Source organism: Carassius gibelio, chromosome B7 (genome assembly GCF_023724105.1).
Source record: "Carassius gibelio isolate Cgi1373 ecotype wild population from Czech Republic chromosome B7, carGib1.2-hapl.c, whole genome shotgun sequence".
NCBI lineage: Eukaryota > Metazoa > Chordata > Actinopteri > Cypriniformes > Cyprinidae > Carassius > Carassius gibelio.
The window spans coordinates 37,565,864-37,583,516 of NC_068402.1; the positions used below are offsets into that span (position 1 = coordinate 37,565,864).

The 17,653-nt window shown below is 33.9% G+C and overlaps 1 protein-coding gene across 4 annotated transcripts in view; it reads right to left on the bottom strand.

The window, feature by feature from the left end:
- Nucleotides 1-16,709, bottom strand: part of LOC127961351 (adhesion G protein-coupled receptor L3) — a 140,945-nt gene extending 124,236 nt beyond the window's left edge. For 2 of the 4 annotated variants that reach the window (XM_052560436.1, XM_052560432.1), the window contains exon 1: nucleotides 13,575-13,738. The gene's annotated coding sequence lies outside the window, so the exon portion shown is untranslated. Of the gene's footprint in view, nucleotides 1-13,574; nucleotides 13,739-16,277 lie in introns of those variants that run through there. The other 2 variants (XM_052560437.1, XM_052560434.1) reach the window with 2 other exon arrangements.
- Between the last annotated feature and the right edge of the window lie 944 nt (nucleotides 16,710-17,653).

Genomic DNA, 17,653 nt, shown 5'->3' on the forward strand with positions numbered 1-17,653 from the left:
ACTAGTTGACCCCCTAACACTGATTATGCGTTCTAACAAGAATAGTTGGTGAAAGAGTTCATTACCCTCTTTAACTTTAAAAATGCGTACAATGTCCACAAACAAGGGTTTGCTCTTAAAACAAGCCCCAGACACCAACTTGGAAGCACCGTAACAAGTATAGCCATTGCAGAAATTTGTTATAGAGATTCAGTAAGTTAAACTCTGGATGCACGATTGACCGACTTACGTTTGCCATATTATTACTTTTTCTAAAGATAAAGACAATTATTTGGTTTCAGGACACACGAATCCTAACGCCCAATGGTTCACAAGATAACATGACAACGGTTGCTCCATTACAGCATAGTCAACCCATTTTAGCCTGTTTTAGCACATGTATATCGTATTATTGTTGAATATAGTCGTTTGGTCTAAATATGTGTTAACAGTTATTTTATTGTTGTTATATGTATTATATGTTCATGTTTTACAAATTTAATATGTTTACCTAATACCTCATTCAAGCTATGTAGATCTTCAGGTCAGGGAACTACAATACCCATCACACACCTCAGGCTTCAAACATGCCCGTGTGAATACATACTCATATTGTATGTGGCAACGCTCTAAATCATTGGACATCTGATTAAACGCATACGCAGATAACCTAAATAAAAAGACTCATATTCTTTTCTGTGATCTGTTTTAGTGATGCAAAGTTCGATTTTTTTTTTTTTTCAAAGTTCGAAAAATTATTTATTTGGACAGTTTGGTTCAATGAACCGATTCATAGGGACCTTAAGTCATTTTCGCAGTTACGTAGTACACTTTTTTTTTCTTCTAACAACTGAAGAGTCATTTTTATTTCTGTGAATCATCTAAATAAATGTAATTGTGTGAACACATATTGTTGGTTATTATCTTTTGTTCATTTAAGTTAATTCTGAATCATCTAAATAAAGTTAACTGTGTGAACACACATTAGCGGTTATTGTCTTTTGTTCATTTAAGTTAATTCTGAATCATCTAAAAAAAAAAAAAAAAAAAAAGTTAATTGTGTGAACACATATTGGTGGTTATTATCTTTTGTTAATTTAAGTTAGTGATGTTTGTGTTTGCAGTTTTATGCACAGTGTCTCTGTCGTTGTTTAGCTTGAACATCAGTTTTTAGTCAGTTACAAAAGTGTCAGGCATTAAGTTTTTGTATTTTTAATTCACCTAATTATGACAGAGTTACGGGTTTCGGGTGTTTTTGAAAGTGTTAGCGGTGAAAACTTAAATGTGACCGTCGAGTAACGTTAGCTACTCAAACGAAGACAAATTGTGTAAGTGTTCATTAAGATGCAGAAATTAAAATAAGCGTACAAATATTCATAATGACAAGTACAATATAACCTAAAAACACTATAGCCCCCTGCTAAGTATACCTAAAATTTTCTAGAGCGGTGAGATATTTACATTTACTGTACATTTATTCATTTAGCAGACGCTTTTATCCAAAGTGACTTACAGATGAGGACGGTGGAAGCAATCAAAAAACAACAAAAAGAGCAATGATATATAAATGTTTTAACAAGTCTCAGTTAGGTTAACACAGTACATGTACCATGGGATTTTAAATAATATCATAAATAAAAAGAAAACAGATTGAATAAAAAAAGAATAGAGCAAGCTAGTGTTAGAGGTCTTTACACATACACACACATGCACACACACACACACACACACACACACGCATAAATAGATATAAACCGCAATGTTTTTCATAGCGTTACACTTTGAACGATATGTTTCCATGACATTGTTAGCTCTTTCTGTTTGAATCTATTTACAGCAGTTTTCACCATCCTAATTGTAATGGTTTGGTCTTATGCTTAGGGTCTTATACGTTGTATTTTCTAGTTTTTGCTCTCGTGTTAGTGGGTCTCTTTGTTCATACAAATCAATATTTCTGTGGATTTGGGTATTAAAATATTGCTTTAAACATCGTCTTCATTCGAGACGTTTACTTAACATCATTATATCATCCTAGTTTATATCAGATATAAGATATGTTGCTTATTAATTATTATCCAACCTTTTAATCATCAAAATATCACGACTGACTTGAGTGGTCATCTTGGGCGGAGCCATCTTGGGCGTGACCAATGTTTATGACTTCCTGATGACAAACCCCCATCGTGTACATCATACAAGGGTTGAGGGTGGCTCACTAAAACCAACAAAGACCGGCTGATAAATGCTACAGTTGCCTGCTGTGAACAACAAACAATACAATAAATCAATAAACCGGAAATTTATCGTGAATTAAAACAGTACTACCGCATTCGGTGACAGTTCTATATCGATTAGGGGCAAAGTTTACACCTTGGAAAGAATCGAATTCTGAAAAAGTCGTCTGACGCTGCACAACTGACCCATGGGGGGTAAATGGAGCGGCGCTGATGAGGTCTAAAAACTGGAGTGCGCTACGGCAAACACCAGTTTTGTCAAAGACATTATCGACCCTGATTTTAAACTACACTACAGAGGACAGATGATCGGACTGATGCAAAAGATCCTCAAGAAGGAATGCGACCCAAATCACGATTGTACGGGCGATAGCAAGCGGGAAACAAATCTCAGTAACCAAATGAAACTTGTAAGAAGTCTGAAATATACATGGCCTGATTTGACGAGCATATTTTTAACCGGGAGGGACCCGGTGCATGTTTCTGCACGTAAAATTCTGGAAGTGATGTCTGAATGTGAAGATGAGATGGACGTTAATGACGTTCTCTATCTGTGTACATCTATAACAGATCAATGTGTGCTGTTGGCTGCCAAAAATTATGATTCTATGACCTGTGAAATTGTTGCATCGTTGGTTGATTTTATATTGGACCAAAACATGTTAATCTGCAGAGATTTTCTATTCTGGTTAGATTGCCTGTAATGTCATGAGTACTATTTGTTTTTAATGACAATTTGATAATTTTCTTCACTACATCGATATATATTCAACAATATAGTGTTGAAATAAAAGATTGATCCACTTCACTCGCTATTCTGTTCTCTGAGTTCAGCAACTTTTTTGTTTGTTAACAATTAACAATAATAATTAATAAGCAACATATCTTATATCTGATATAAACTAGGATGATATAATGATGTTAAGTAAACGTCTCGAATGAAGACGATGTTTAAAGCAATATTTTAATACCCAAATCCACAGAAATATTGATTTGTATGAACAAAGAGACCCACTAACACGAGAGCAAAAACTAGAAAATACAACGTATAAGACCCTAAGCATAAGACCAAACCATTACAATTAGGATGGTGAAAACTGCTGTAAATAGATTCAAACAGAAAGAGCTAACAATGTCATGGAAACATATCGTTCAAAGTGTAACGCTATGAAAAACATTGCGGTTTATATCTATTTATGCATGTGTGTGTGTGTGTGTGTGTGTGTGCATGTGTGTGTATGTGTAAAGACCTCTAACACTAGCTTGCTCTATTCTTTTTTTATTCAATCTGTTTTCTTTTTATTTATGATATTATTTAAAATCCCATGGTACATGTACTGTGTTAACCTAACTGAGACTTGTTAAAACATTTATATATCATTGCTCTTTTTGTTGTTTTTTGATTGCTTCCACCGTCCTCATCTGTAAGTCACTTTGGATAAAAGCGTCTGCTAAATGAATAAATGTACAGTAAATGTAAATATCTCACCGCTCTAGAAAATTTTAGGTATACTTAGCAGGGGGCTATAGTGTTTTTAGGTTATATTGTACTTGTCATTATGAATATTTGTACGCTTATTTTAATTTCTGCATCTTAATGAACACTTACACAATTTGTCTTCGTTTGAGTAGCTAACGTTACTCGACGGTCACATTTAAGTTTTCACCGCTAACACTTTCAAAAACACCCGAAACCCGTAACTCTGTCATAATTAGGTGAATTAAAAATACAAAAACTTAATGCCTGACACTTTTGTAACTGACTAAAAACTGATGTTCAAGCTAAACAACGACAGAGACACTGTGCATAAAACTGCAAACACAAACATCACTAACTTAAATTAACAAAAGATAATAACCACCAATATGTGTTCACACAATTAACTTTTTTTTTTTTTTTTTTTTTAGATGATTCAGAATTAACTTAAATGAACAAAAGACAATAACCGCTAATGTGTGTTCACACAGTTAACTTTATTTAGATGATTCAGAATTAACTTAAATGAACAAAAGATAATAACCAACAATATGTGTTCACACAATTACATTTATTTAGATGATTCACAGAAATAAAAATGACTCTTCAGTTGTTAGAAGAAAAAAAAAGTGTACTACGTAACTGCGAAAATGACTTAAGGTCCCTATGAATCGGTTCATTGAACCAAACTGTCCAAATAAATAATTTTTCGAACTTTGAAAAAAAAAAAAAATCGAACTTTGCATCACTAAAACAGATCACAGAAAAGAATATGAGTCTTTTTATTTAGGTTATCTGCGTATGCGTTTAATCAGATGTCCAATGATTTAGAGCGTTGCCACATACAATATGAGTATGTATTCACACGGGCATGTTTGAAGCCTGAGGTGTGTGATGGGTATTGTAGTTCCCTGACCTGAAGATCTACATAGCTTGAATGAGGTATTAGGTAAACATATTAAATTTGTAAAACATGAACATATAATACATATAACAACAATAAAATAACTGTTAACACATATTTAGACCAAACGACTATATTCAACAATAATACGATATACATGTGCTAAAACAGGCTAAAATGGGTTGACTATGCTGTAATGGAGCAACCGTTGTCATGTTATCTTGTGAACCATTGGGCGTTAGGATTCGTGTGTCCTGAAACCAAATAATTGTCTTTATCTTTAGAAAAAGTAATAATATGGCAAACGTAAGTCGGTCAATCGTGCATCCAGAGTTTAACTTACTGAATCTCTATAACAAATTTCTGCAATGGCTATACTTGTTACGGTGCTTCCAAGTTGGTGTCTGGGGCTTGTTTTAAGAGCAAACCCTTGTTTGTGGACATTGTACGCATTTTTAAAGTTAAAGAGGGTAATGAACTCTTTCACCAACTATTCTTGTTAGAACGCATAATCAGTGTTAGGGGGTCAACTAGTTACATATAGCTAAATTATATCATTTGATTAAAAATAAATGTAATCAGTTACAGTCAGTGAGAAAAATAATTAAATTGCGGTTAATTATGAAAATGTTACATCTGAATATTTTTACAGATTACAGATTTCATTGATATATTTCATAAACCACCTTAAATACTCTAAAATATGAGTCAGATGTTTCATGAGTTAAAGACGTATGCTTATTTCCTATTTGGCCGATGTATATTTATTTGTTAAATTGAACCGATTTACCAACCGTTGTTAGATGCCATGGCATTTCCCTTCATAGGTGTGCAAAAACCTGATTTAAAAACAGTGTCATAGCTGTTAAACTTTCTTGTTGTGTTTTTAAATATGTATTTAATCTCCAAGCAAATCTGATTTCGTGGTGGTTGTGCTTTAAAATGAAATGTTCACAATCCTAATTTAAGTGATGAAGGATTTGAAAAGTCTGACGGTCATTAGTTGTTGAGTACTCTAATGTTAACCCCTGTCCTGTTTACACGTTTCAAAAGATTAACGGTTGAAAACATTACAAGTCTTAAAACATGTAATCAAATGTTATCAGTTACATTACTTTTTAAACTTTTAGATTTTTAAATGGGTTAATTTGTGATCTATAACCTATTACAACGTTCATAGTAACCTCCCCAAAACTGTACGTAAAATAATTCCACCAAGGTCTCAGCTACATCTAAACGTTATAACAAAAACTTAAGGTCCTTGTTGACAGTTTTGTGAGGTGTGTGTGTGTGTGTGTGTGTGTGTGTGAAAGCAGCATGGTTTGGAAGAATTTTTTTTTAGCTTATATATGTGATTTACTACAAACTATAAGCTTTCTAACTAAGAAAACACATTATTTTTCATTTTTTTTATTTTCCAACCAAACCGTTTGTTTGCAGTTGTTAAAGTCGTAAGAATGTTTATTGTTATGAAAAGAAAGTAAGTTATGCTAGATAAATAAGTCTTTTTTATTAACCACAATGCATTTATGAGTTATGTATTTGTTCTGCTTCATGTATGAAACGGTTACCGTACACACATTCAAGAGAAATGCGTAAACACTTGAGTGCTGACATGAATCCTGCATTAAAGCTAAAAAATAATACTTTTTTTAAACTATTTTAAACATCATGGATAACAACACCATTTGGAAAGTGAGAAAGGACGTCTAATCTATTGTATACATTTCTGTCAGACATTTGTACCAACAAACACTTTTGGTTTCAAAGAAAACTTAGGACAACTCATTTTCAATCTTATATAGATATGTTCGTGTTTGTGACCTATTTTGTTTGTTTGTGTATTTTTGTACTTGTTTGAGTGTATATTAGTATTTATTTAGTTTGCATGTTCATGTTTTCTGTAATGTTTTACATTTGTGTGTGTGTGTGTGTGTGTGTGTGTGTGTTTATGATTGTATGGTTGTGTTTGTGTACTTGTTTGCATTCTCGGTACATTTATGTTGAGGTTCTAGGGGTCTAGATCTAGGTTTAGAAAGATCTAGGGGTTAATAAAAATTATAAATGTAACTAAAATAAACTAAATTAACTCCAATTAAACTACATATTCCTATATGGTCTGACTTGTTAAAAGATTTCGCGTCCATTTGACCAGTAAATTAACTTTTAGCTAACCTCACGATCACAGGCCTAAACCATAAACCATTTTATGGTTACCTGCAGCACACCATTTACAACACCAGAACCCCCGGAAAACTAATTAGATAACAGTTGAGTTGGAAACCCCAAAAACCTTTAGATGTTTTACAATCTTCGCTGACATGGTCGTAACAGTAAACACAAAGACATCAGATTCCAGATACCAGACGCGTTTCTACGCACTACTTGAGATGAAATATTTAGCCTCTCCTGTAATGTTGTTAAAGTTTCTTTGGCAAAAAAATCAAAGACATTCCAAAACATTTCATTCCAGTTAGATTTGTGTATGCCTAAACGCATGTTTTAATTGATATAGCTACGCTATAGCAATGATAGAAGTTAATACTGACAAAATAAAAGACGTATTCAAGGATTTAGACTACTAAAGTATGGGTGAGTGACTTATTAAAATGAAATAAAGCAACAATTTTTTCCAACAAGGAATTTTTGTTGAGATGAAAATAAAATGGTATAGGTTAACCTAATTTTAAAGTAAAAACATCGGTCTAATATTAAAACCAGGTAGAATGTTTTCATCAAATAAGAACTGATGTGTTTTTATTAAAAACGTTACTTTGTTTAACTCTTTTAACATACATTTAAACCTTTGTGACCAACTTTATTAGGGAGGTGTTAGGGGGATGTGTTAGTGGGTGTTTTTTTTCTTTTTTATTCGATGCTTTAAACATTAAAAATATAAAGGCGTACATTACTGGTAGATTTACAAATATGGTCTGAGATTACACTCAATTTTCGTTCACACTCTGTACATCATAAAACAAAATAAATGTAAAATAAATAAAACAACACTGAAGAAAAAGATAAAGAATGAAAAAGTAGGGGAGTAACAGATTTTCACATTAAGAAAAACCAAAGTCCTTTAATGAAGAATACAAAAATCTTGCTTTGAGACTTTTCATTTCTTTTAACGTCTCCAAATACATCACAAATTCCTCTTTAAATGACACTAAATGTGAGGATTTTGAAAAACATACATTTATGAATGTAAAATTTCGTGCCAGAAGTTGATATTAAGAAAATAAAAGACATATTCAATGATTTAGGCTACTAAAGTAAGTTTGAGTGGCTAATTAAAATAGAATAAAACATCAAGGACTTTTGTTTAGATGAAAAATAAAGAGCATATAGTTTTAAAGTAACTCATATACATAGATGTATCTAAAGATCCTGAAACAGGACACATATGTTCCAAGTGGGTAGATATAGAATACCTGAAAGAACATCTAATCATCCGTCTGTTTATACTACAGAAATGATTGTCATATTTTTGGCTCTTCAGTGGGTTGAACACATTAATATACCTAAAGTAGTCATATGTTCAGACTCATTTGCAGTACTACCAAGTTTAAAGTGTGGCGAATCTTCAACAAGACAATTTGTCATTCATTTTACAGAGTTTGTTCAGAATACAACCAAAAACAAATATTTATTTTGTATAGATACCTGCACATATAGGAATAGAAGGTAGTGGATCAGATAAAAACATTAAAATGCCAGACATCAAATTTAATGAAAGGAGAATTTTGGGGGTAGAAAGGAAGCTCTCGCCATAAAATTGGACACATTGCACTTAATCAGTCATTATTTATAAGAGGAAAAACATGTGTCTGGACTTTGTGTTAAATGTGATCTTCCTCAATCAGTTGAACCTATTTTAATAAAATGTAAAAGATATGACAACGAAAGAATACAACTTAGTTACACTTAAAATAGAAATAAACCAGATCTCATTTTAGAAAATATTAAATAAAGATGTGACTATAGAAATGTTTCAATGATTAAGTATCTCAAAGAGTTGATAAACAGGATTTAAAGAATCACTACTAAGTTTGTCACGTTTCAATCTGAGACGAGATATTTCTTACCTGTAATATTGTTAAATGGGTGATACTTTTAACTACATATGTATGGTTTAATTACTAGATAACACGACACAAACTCGGCAGAAGGAAAGTGTGGGTGGGTGGGTGTGTGTGTGTGTGAGTGTACTTGTTTGCATTCTCGGTACATTTATGTTGAGGTTGAAAGATCTAGGGGTTAATAAAAATTATAAATGTAACTAAAATAAACTAAATTAACTCGAATTAAACTACATATTCCTATATGGTCTGACTTGTTAAAAGATTTCACATCCATTTGACCCACTAAATGAACTGTCAGATAACCTCAGGATCACAGGCCTAAGCCATAAATTTGAAATTGTCGCGCCTTTGATCCCTGAATTTGATTACACACATTTTTTTTTTTAAACTTTAGCCGACCTGCAGCAGACCATTTACAACACCAGAACCCCCGGAAAACTAATTAGATAACAGTTGAGTTGCAAACCCCCAAAAACCTTTAGATGTTTTTACACCCGCTGATGTCTAACTGATATGCAGGCAACAGAGACGAGATATTTATTTCCTGTCATATTGTTAAACCGACTACTTTTAACTACATATGTCTGTTTTATTTACTAGATAACACGACACAAACTTACAAACTGGACAGAAGGCAAGTGTGTTTGTGTGTGTTAATTGTCATAAGCCTGACAAAAATAAAAGATATATCGACGGCAATAGTCTAAATTTAGACTAGTCGTAGATTATAGTAATTAACTTAATACATTAAAAACAAATAATGCTTTTTTCAGTGCTGTTTTTTATTTTTTATTTTTTTAAGACTAAAAGTAAATAAAAATCGCATAAAGCTACATCATTTAAAAAGTACAAATTGATCTTATGTTTAAACGGATTTAAAGTTTTCACTAATTAAGGACTGATGTCTATTTATTAAAAACTACTTATTTTAATTATTTTAACATTTAAATCTATTTGATGTAGGTATCACGCCTACAGCGGGGCAGTCTCTAGCGCTGGAGGCGTGGTTTTTTTCCGGAGCATTCCACGAGCCTCATTCTAAGTGTGTCAGCGATGCTGTCAGGATCGCTCAACGGAGATGCCTTGACACTTTGCTGTGATATCTTTTTTTCTTTCGTCTAACTCTCTGTCAGTAATAGTCTAGATTTTTAAAGTTGTAGTTAGTGGTAAAGTACAACATAGATTTGATTTGAAGTATCTTGTCTGATGGATTTTATTTTTGATCCGCGTAATGCCTACCATATTTTTTCTTTTGTTTTTAACTTTTTATAACATTGTGCCAAACACCAAGTTTTCTGGTTTGTATCGCCGCTTTACATTCATTTCTTTTTTAGTTTGAGGTAAGGTACAAATGCTAAATGCTTTCTTTTCTAGCTGGTAACAAAACACCTTTTTAAATTTTTACAAGCTCTCACATCTTTTCACGTGTTGCTTAACGAAAACACATCTGATAGTTTTGACTTGTTTAGTTGTTTTAGATAAATAACCAGTAACCTATTTTTTTTTTCTTTTTTATTTGTTACAACTTTAACAACGTTTTACACTTTTCCAACTACGAAAACAATCATTACATCGTTCCCATTTTGTTTGTGTGTATAACCTTTTTTCTTGAAATGCACTGTGTACTTAAAACCTTAATAAAAACTTCCCTTATACCATTTTCATGATTTCATCCCTTTCCACAGTTTAAAAAAAAAAAAAAAGCACATAGATCCCAACACATTTTCACCCTCCCTCACCGAAATTCCTTCTTAGGGTCGTAAGTTCATATCTAGGTCACCGGGGTGTACAGGGAGGGGAGGGGTGGGGGTTTACAAACAGGTGTCCAGAACAGATGGCTTTTATGACCCTCATCAATCAAATTTTTGACACATGGTGTACTATATCCTCTCTCTTCCGGTGGAACAGGGAGTCTCAGCACAGCGCAGTGACCTTGATCTGAATGCAAACGGCATCTTATCACACCGTTCCTAGACCTGCCCAAACGCCCTCACAAATGATGGCCTGTGAGAAACACACAAAAGCGGCTCTGTGAATCGAGTCGCTCCGCAGTTCACATCGCCGCAATGCAGAGCCATCCAGTAACAAAATCACTCCAGTAACTTTTGTAATGTTTGGGCTGATGAAAGTCGAATTTGGTTAAACTCGATTAAGATTTGATGGAATAGAGCCCAGGTGTTGGAAGTATGTCACTGTGCCTCAATTCAGTTGATTAAATATGTCACTTTTCAGGTGACATGTCCACAAGAGGTCCTGTAAGCAATATTTTTTTTTTTCATTAGGTTTATGAGAATATTTTTCTGGGTTTTTAGGGGGAATAAATTGAAAGAAAAGCATTGTTTTTCCATTTGTTAGAGTTATCTCTATTTGTTACATTTATATTATTTACATCAAGATTTTGAATGGTATAGTATTGTATATTGTTATTGAAACTTCATAATGTTTCACTTGATTATACATTTAGTCAAGAATTATAGTTTGGAAAAAGTCTTTGGAAAAAAAATGTTTACACGTTATGTGAAAACTAGTACAAGTATATACATAAATATAAAGAGACTTACTCATGTTTATGATCTCTGCTGAATAAAGTGCATCATTCTTTTTTTTTCTGAGGAAATCCATTTCTCAAATCCTCAACCACATCACATCTTTTTGGGGTGAATTGTGTCTTATTCCTCTCATCGCGAAGCAAACAGTAAAATAAAAAGAACTTGAACAGTCTCGCTGCTTTTTCTTCTGTGTGGGTGTATTCAAACCGCGCGCTTCAGATTGAATCTAATGGTCACATTAGATATAACGAAGGGAGACATGAAAAACAGACATCGCGTTGTTTTCATATGGATAACTTTATCACAGAATATCTGTTTTCGGCGGCACTTGTTTAGTTTTAAAGTAGACATTTCAAGCTTTCTATAGATATCTCTCTCATGTCTTTTCGTTGAGTATTCACGGAGTTACAGTTAATTTTAATGACGTGTTTGTAAAAGAAGATTAGAAAAAAATTATTCGATTGATGTATTGCTCTTATCTGTATGATTAAAACTGAAAAGTCTCCATTTCATGAAGAAAAAAAAAAGTGCATTAGAGTATATTTTTCCAATGTGGCTTGCAGCACGCTTCATCTTAAAAAAATAAAAATAATAATTTGCTGAACCAAACATGCCATTTTTAATTTTCTTCAACAAGTCTTTAAACTCTTTTAAAGTTTCACTCGTGGCTGAACATTTTGAATTTGCAAACGCAATGTTTCACGGGTGTGCTTTCGAGCAAGTTTACTTCAGAAAGCCATACATATGGACCTGGATTTATGGTGCGAATGCCAAAATGTATTAATGTACATATTTTGCAATATGGTAAAAGTGTTTTGAGCACATAACATAGTATTGTGCAAGTGAAAATAAATATTTATTATTCGATAATCTGACTCTGTAATCATGATTTGTGTGAAAAGAAATCCAATGTTGGCTAAACTATGTGGAAAATATCTGAAAAAAGTATTGAAAAACTGCAACCTAAAATAGAAGCAGCAGCGAATTAACAGCCAATGAGATTGCTTCATATGGAAACAGTCAACACCGATTTAACGAATGGCAGGCCTCGGTGTCGCCCAAGCTGTGAATTAACTGCCTGGTTATAAATTTCCTTCATTAGGGCACAAAACACATGGTGGCAAATCATGGCCGTAGGTTTGGTCTCAGCTTTGGCGGGGACATCCTCATACACCCCCCCCCCCCCCCCCCTAATTTAATGGTGATTTCCTTTTTTATTTCAGACTGTTGGCAATACAGAATAACACAATACAGAACTTAATCTACTTCATTTAATTATATTGTATCCTGACCCCGATATACCATCCTGTATACTGTCCCTAAAGAGCTAGTATAACTGTATAATCTCAAAAATGAACTCTCAAAAAATAAAAACCTGAGACTGTGTAAAGCTGAACGACCAAACGTTTTATTAACATAAATTATTATGTACATTAGTATTTACACTAACAAAAAATACTCTGCAACAAGGAAACAAATCTAAATAAATACATATAATAACCTTTTTCTATTATAAACACTATTTACCCTCCAGTACACTCACGTTTATGTTGACTGCAAGATTCCAAGTTAAGGTAAAGGCTAATAGACATTCAGTTACTTGCTAACGTAGCATTCTATCATCCTGGATAACGCATACTATCACCAGTTAATACTATTTTCCACAGTAGAATCTGCATTTGAAAGCCTGGTCAGTCACTACTGCTAGTTTATTTGTGTGGCTAGCTAGTTATTTTGCCTACCTACACTCTGACTCTGCTTTATGAAAAAGCTTCTTATATCCCCTTTTTTCTTCTTGGGTGGCTTTTTCTACAAAGTACAAAAAGGGGCAAACCAGAATATTAAAATGTTTTTACTCTGGTCTTTGTATGTGGCAGAGAGACAGCCCTGGTAACTTACTTTCAGCGTCGACAACATGCGTGCACACACACACACACAAAAATAGTCCCGGTCCGCGCGTGTAGCCTGTCAGATACCCCGCCGCCAATCAAATTATGGCGTTTCTTGTACTGTCGTCGTCCTGGCCGTTAGAATCGATCCAAATAGCAATGCAAAGATCCAAATTAGCAGTTCAAATGAGCTTGCTAAATATTGGTGGGGAAAAATTTGTAATCTCAAAATATTGATAGGGACTAGTACCTAGCGTCCCCCCATAAACCTATGCCCATGTGGCAAATAGGAAAGCAAAGTCCCTAAGGGGTCCTGTGGACACGCACAAATTCATTTCAGATGCTCGGAGAAATCTGGCAGAAAATCACAACACACAGGGAGAAAAAAACAATGCAGCGAGACTTTTCAGGGCAACAGTTCAGCTGACAGGAAGACAAAACGAGAAAAGCAATATCTCACCTTCTCTTCAGAGGAGTAAATAGCAGATAGCGCTTACAAAGGAAACCCTCGACTCCCATTGCATCTGAAGTGACAATCTAACAGAGCTATTGGATCACTATAATAAACCGCTTTCAACATCTCAACCCACATCTGCACAAACACAGACATATACAACCACACAGACACAAAAATGGAGATTGCATCATGTCTGGGATCTTTCAACACGTCGGATTTTGGTCACAGCATGACACATCAAAACTAAAGCTGACACTGCCTTTTGACAACATTCAATATATTTTGATATTTCTTTTAGAGGAACTATCATTTCCACCATTGTTGCAAAGAATACTGAATTCAAAACATAAAAGCAGTCCTATTGGGCAAACAAAATATATGTTGTAAGTAGTGAATTCCAATAAAATATGTTTTTGAAATAGAAAATATATTTGGTTTCATCCTTCATAGAGCAAAATATGTTTTGGGGAAAGAAAATACATTTCCAATCTTAAATTTAGGCTAAAAGTGGAATAGCCTACTAGAGATCAAAACTAGATTTTTAATGATTGATTGATTGATTGATGATTAATTGATTATTGTAAGGTATGGTCCTTATATATATTTACCCCATACAATAAAAATAGATTTGATCATATATTTGTGCTGTATGGGGTAAAACGCTGGGTTTCAATCATGGAACATGAGCAAAACGAATCTTTGAAGTTTATTTATTTTTAGTAAAATGTGCTCATGAAGTGTTAAAATTGATTGGATATTATACTTACATGAGCTTAAATGAAGTGTGACATTACAAAGCATTTTCCTTTCATTAATTTGTTAAATAAAGCAGCAATGTGATTAAAAACTGTGGAGACTGAGTCAGAATCAAGTCAAACTCTTCTCACAGTCAAGTGAGAAGAAAAACAGCTCAAGTGAAAGTGATTTCAGCTGATAATGTTCAGGAAGTCAACTGTGCATAATGTTGACACATCACATTCACTATGGCACTGTGATTTCTTTACTTGCAATCAAATTACAGTGACCAAAATCAGTATGAGATTAACTAAACCTCATTGAGATTAAGAATCTCTTTTACAGGAGTGTCCTGGCCAAGACAGGAATGAAGGCGACACATTGTTTAATTCACAGCTTACACTTCTCGTGATTTACCACTTACTGTATATCTGCATTCGGAATCTGGTGTCAGTATTACACAGCAACATTTTATTGCATTTATTTCTGTAAAATGACATTTATTTCTACTTGTGTTCATTTCAATTATTTAATGCAAACCCTGACAAACACATATTATTTACGCAATCTCTCTCACATTTATGATGCATTGTTTTTACCACAAGGTTCCAATACAATACTTAATAATGGAACCATTCCAGTTCCATTACTTTTCTACAAAAGCATTTATTGGTCTTAGTAAATATTAATTTTAACATTTCCTAATACATTATTAAAATGTGCAAAAGTGCATGTTATTATTAATTGGCTCAACTTACCAGCGAAGTTGCCAGTTTTTGTTGCCATTAGCCATCTGTTGCTCATAAATGTCTAATCATGAAAACTCAAATCTGACGGTCTCCAAAATCACAGTATTTTAGAATATTAATTGACCGGTGTTAACATTAACCAACAATGAATAGTTGTATTTTTATTAACTAATGTTAATGTTAAAACAAATAAATGCTGTACAAATATATTGTCCATTATTAATAAATTTTAGTAGATGCATAAACTAATGCTAACTAACGGAACCCAACAGAAAAGTTTAAGTCTTTATTGAAAAAGCTTTTTTTTATTGTTGTTCTTTGCATTTTAAATGCTACTCATGCTGTTATCGAGAAACTATATAGTGACAATCATAAAATTCACTGATCCATTGATGGACCCACTTTATATTTAGTGGCCTTAACTACTATGTACTTACATTTTAATTAATAATTTAGTACAATGTACTTATTGTGTACATACATGTAATTACATCCGTATTTAATTTCTGTGATTGCATTTATAAATACACTGTTGACCCATACTTTACACCTTAACCCACCCTTAAACTTACCCATACCTCCAACCCTCTCCCTAACCTTACCCCTATCCCACCTCAATAGCAGCAAAAGTGTTTTACAATACAATATGAACACAATAAGTACATTGTACTTATTTTTTATGTTAGTACATAGTAGTTAAGGCGACCTAATATAAAGTGGGACCCCATTGATATAGCCTATTACTAACTACATACTAATTACATACATTTTTTACTTATGTTTTTCATTTCAAAAAAAAAAAAAAAAAGCTATTATCCAGTACCAATGTAACGTAGAGCGTAAAAGGAGTGCAATTAATAAAAGGTGAGCTTAACGGAGCCACGTGCACATATATAATGAAGCATTGCGGTACAAGTAGCTACTTAAAACACTGCACATGATCTTCAACGGGAAATAAAAAACGCACACAGATATGTTGGGTAACCAACCTTTGGAGTAAAAACCATGAACCACTCAAGAATTGTCATGAGCATCATAGCCTTTTTTCTAACAATTATAGAGTGGACAAGGACTTGGAAACGCGCGCAGAGGTGAATCATGTCCAGCGGGCGCACACCCGAAAACAGCACGCGTTTAGAAAACAACAGGAAAGCGACATCTTGGTGAATCTGGTTTTAAAGGAAATAATAAAGAAAGCGCACTGAAATCAGGCTCAACTTACCAGCGAAGCTTCTTGTTGACTGGGGGTCTTTATGCGCACCGCGCGCACAGTCCGGACACAATCAGTCTCTTTTATGCGATGAAAATCGTCCTTGCGCGCAGAATAAACGACAATGCTCTGTTTGTCGAGACCTTCAAGAGACCTTCAATTCCCTTCTATCCTGTAAGGTTAACTCCAAACCGACGCTGTCTGGGTCATCAGTGTCCTGATATCCGATTGCTTTTTACAGGAGCTTCTGAAAAGGAATAAAAGGGCTCCTTGTTTGGATCCCCATCACCAGTCTGAGTGCCACCTCGGCACGCCGTGTCCCCATATCGCCCTTCTCCCAAACAAATCAGATGTCGAGCAGCGGTTAATAAGACTGTACATCCAGAGTTCTCCAGCTGTAGGTGAAAGCAGCGTGCTGGTGAAGTCCAGGTGCGGCTCCGGTGTAATGCGCCGATCTGCGCGCGGTCACAGTCCGAGCTCGCGCACACACCGAGAGGAATGAGCGTTTTCTTTCTTTCTTTCTTTCTTTCTTTCTTTCTTTTTTTTCTTTCTTTCTTTCTTTCTTTCTCCTTTTCTATTAGTAACAGTAGTAGAACTGTTGTTTTTGTTGCCATTAGCCATCTGTTGCTCATAAATGTCTAATCATGAAAACTCAAATCTGACGGTCTCCAAAATCACAGTTGTGACATTTATTATTTTTACTCAGTTCACAAGCAGAAATGAACATGTCAGTCTCTTATAGGCATTTGTTTACAAGTTTTACAACACTAAGTAAGGGAGAGCAGGGGCGAAAGTACCATTTTTCAGAAAAACATCATTTTAAAAGATAATGTATACAGAGATATATTTCTGCTGTGGCCAGTAACTCATAAGTGTGGTCTAACAATACCAGGTGGTATTTTGTAGAAATGTAGAAAGACTTCAGTATAATTTCACTTTGAACATAAGTTGAACATTGTTACTTTCAACCCCATCGGTTGGGGCGAAAGTAACACACAGGTGGGTCAAAAGTAACACAACAATATAAGCTAGATTTTTTTTCTGTTAGTCTTATTTTTCTTAAGTATACCTGATTGTGACCTTGTTAATAAATAACTGCAAACATATTTTGTCCATTATCTTTGCAAAAGAATTACCTGATATCCGATTGCATCAGTAGCAGCGAATCATATTTTCATTTTAAATTTAAGTTTAAGTTTCATCAGATGTCTTAAAACCTGACTGTTTTTTTTATTGTAAATTTCAATGTATTTTTATATAATAATAAAAAAATTCTACAGAATGCACAATATAAAAATGTAATCACATTAGCATAATAAAAAAACTCTAAACATAATGTAACAGTAGGCCTATTTATGTTTCCATCCAGTTGTTTTTATGCATGAATT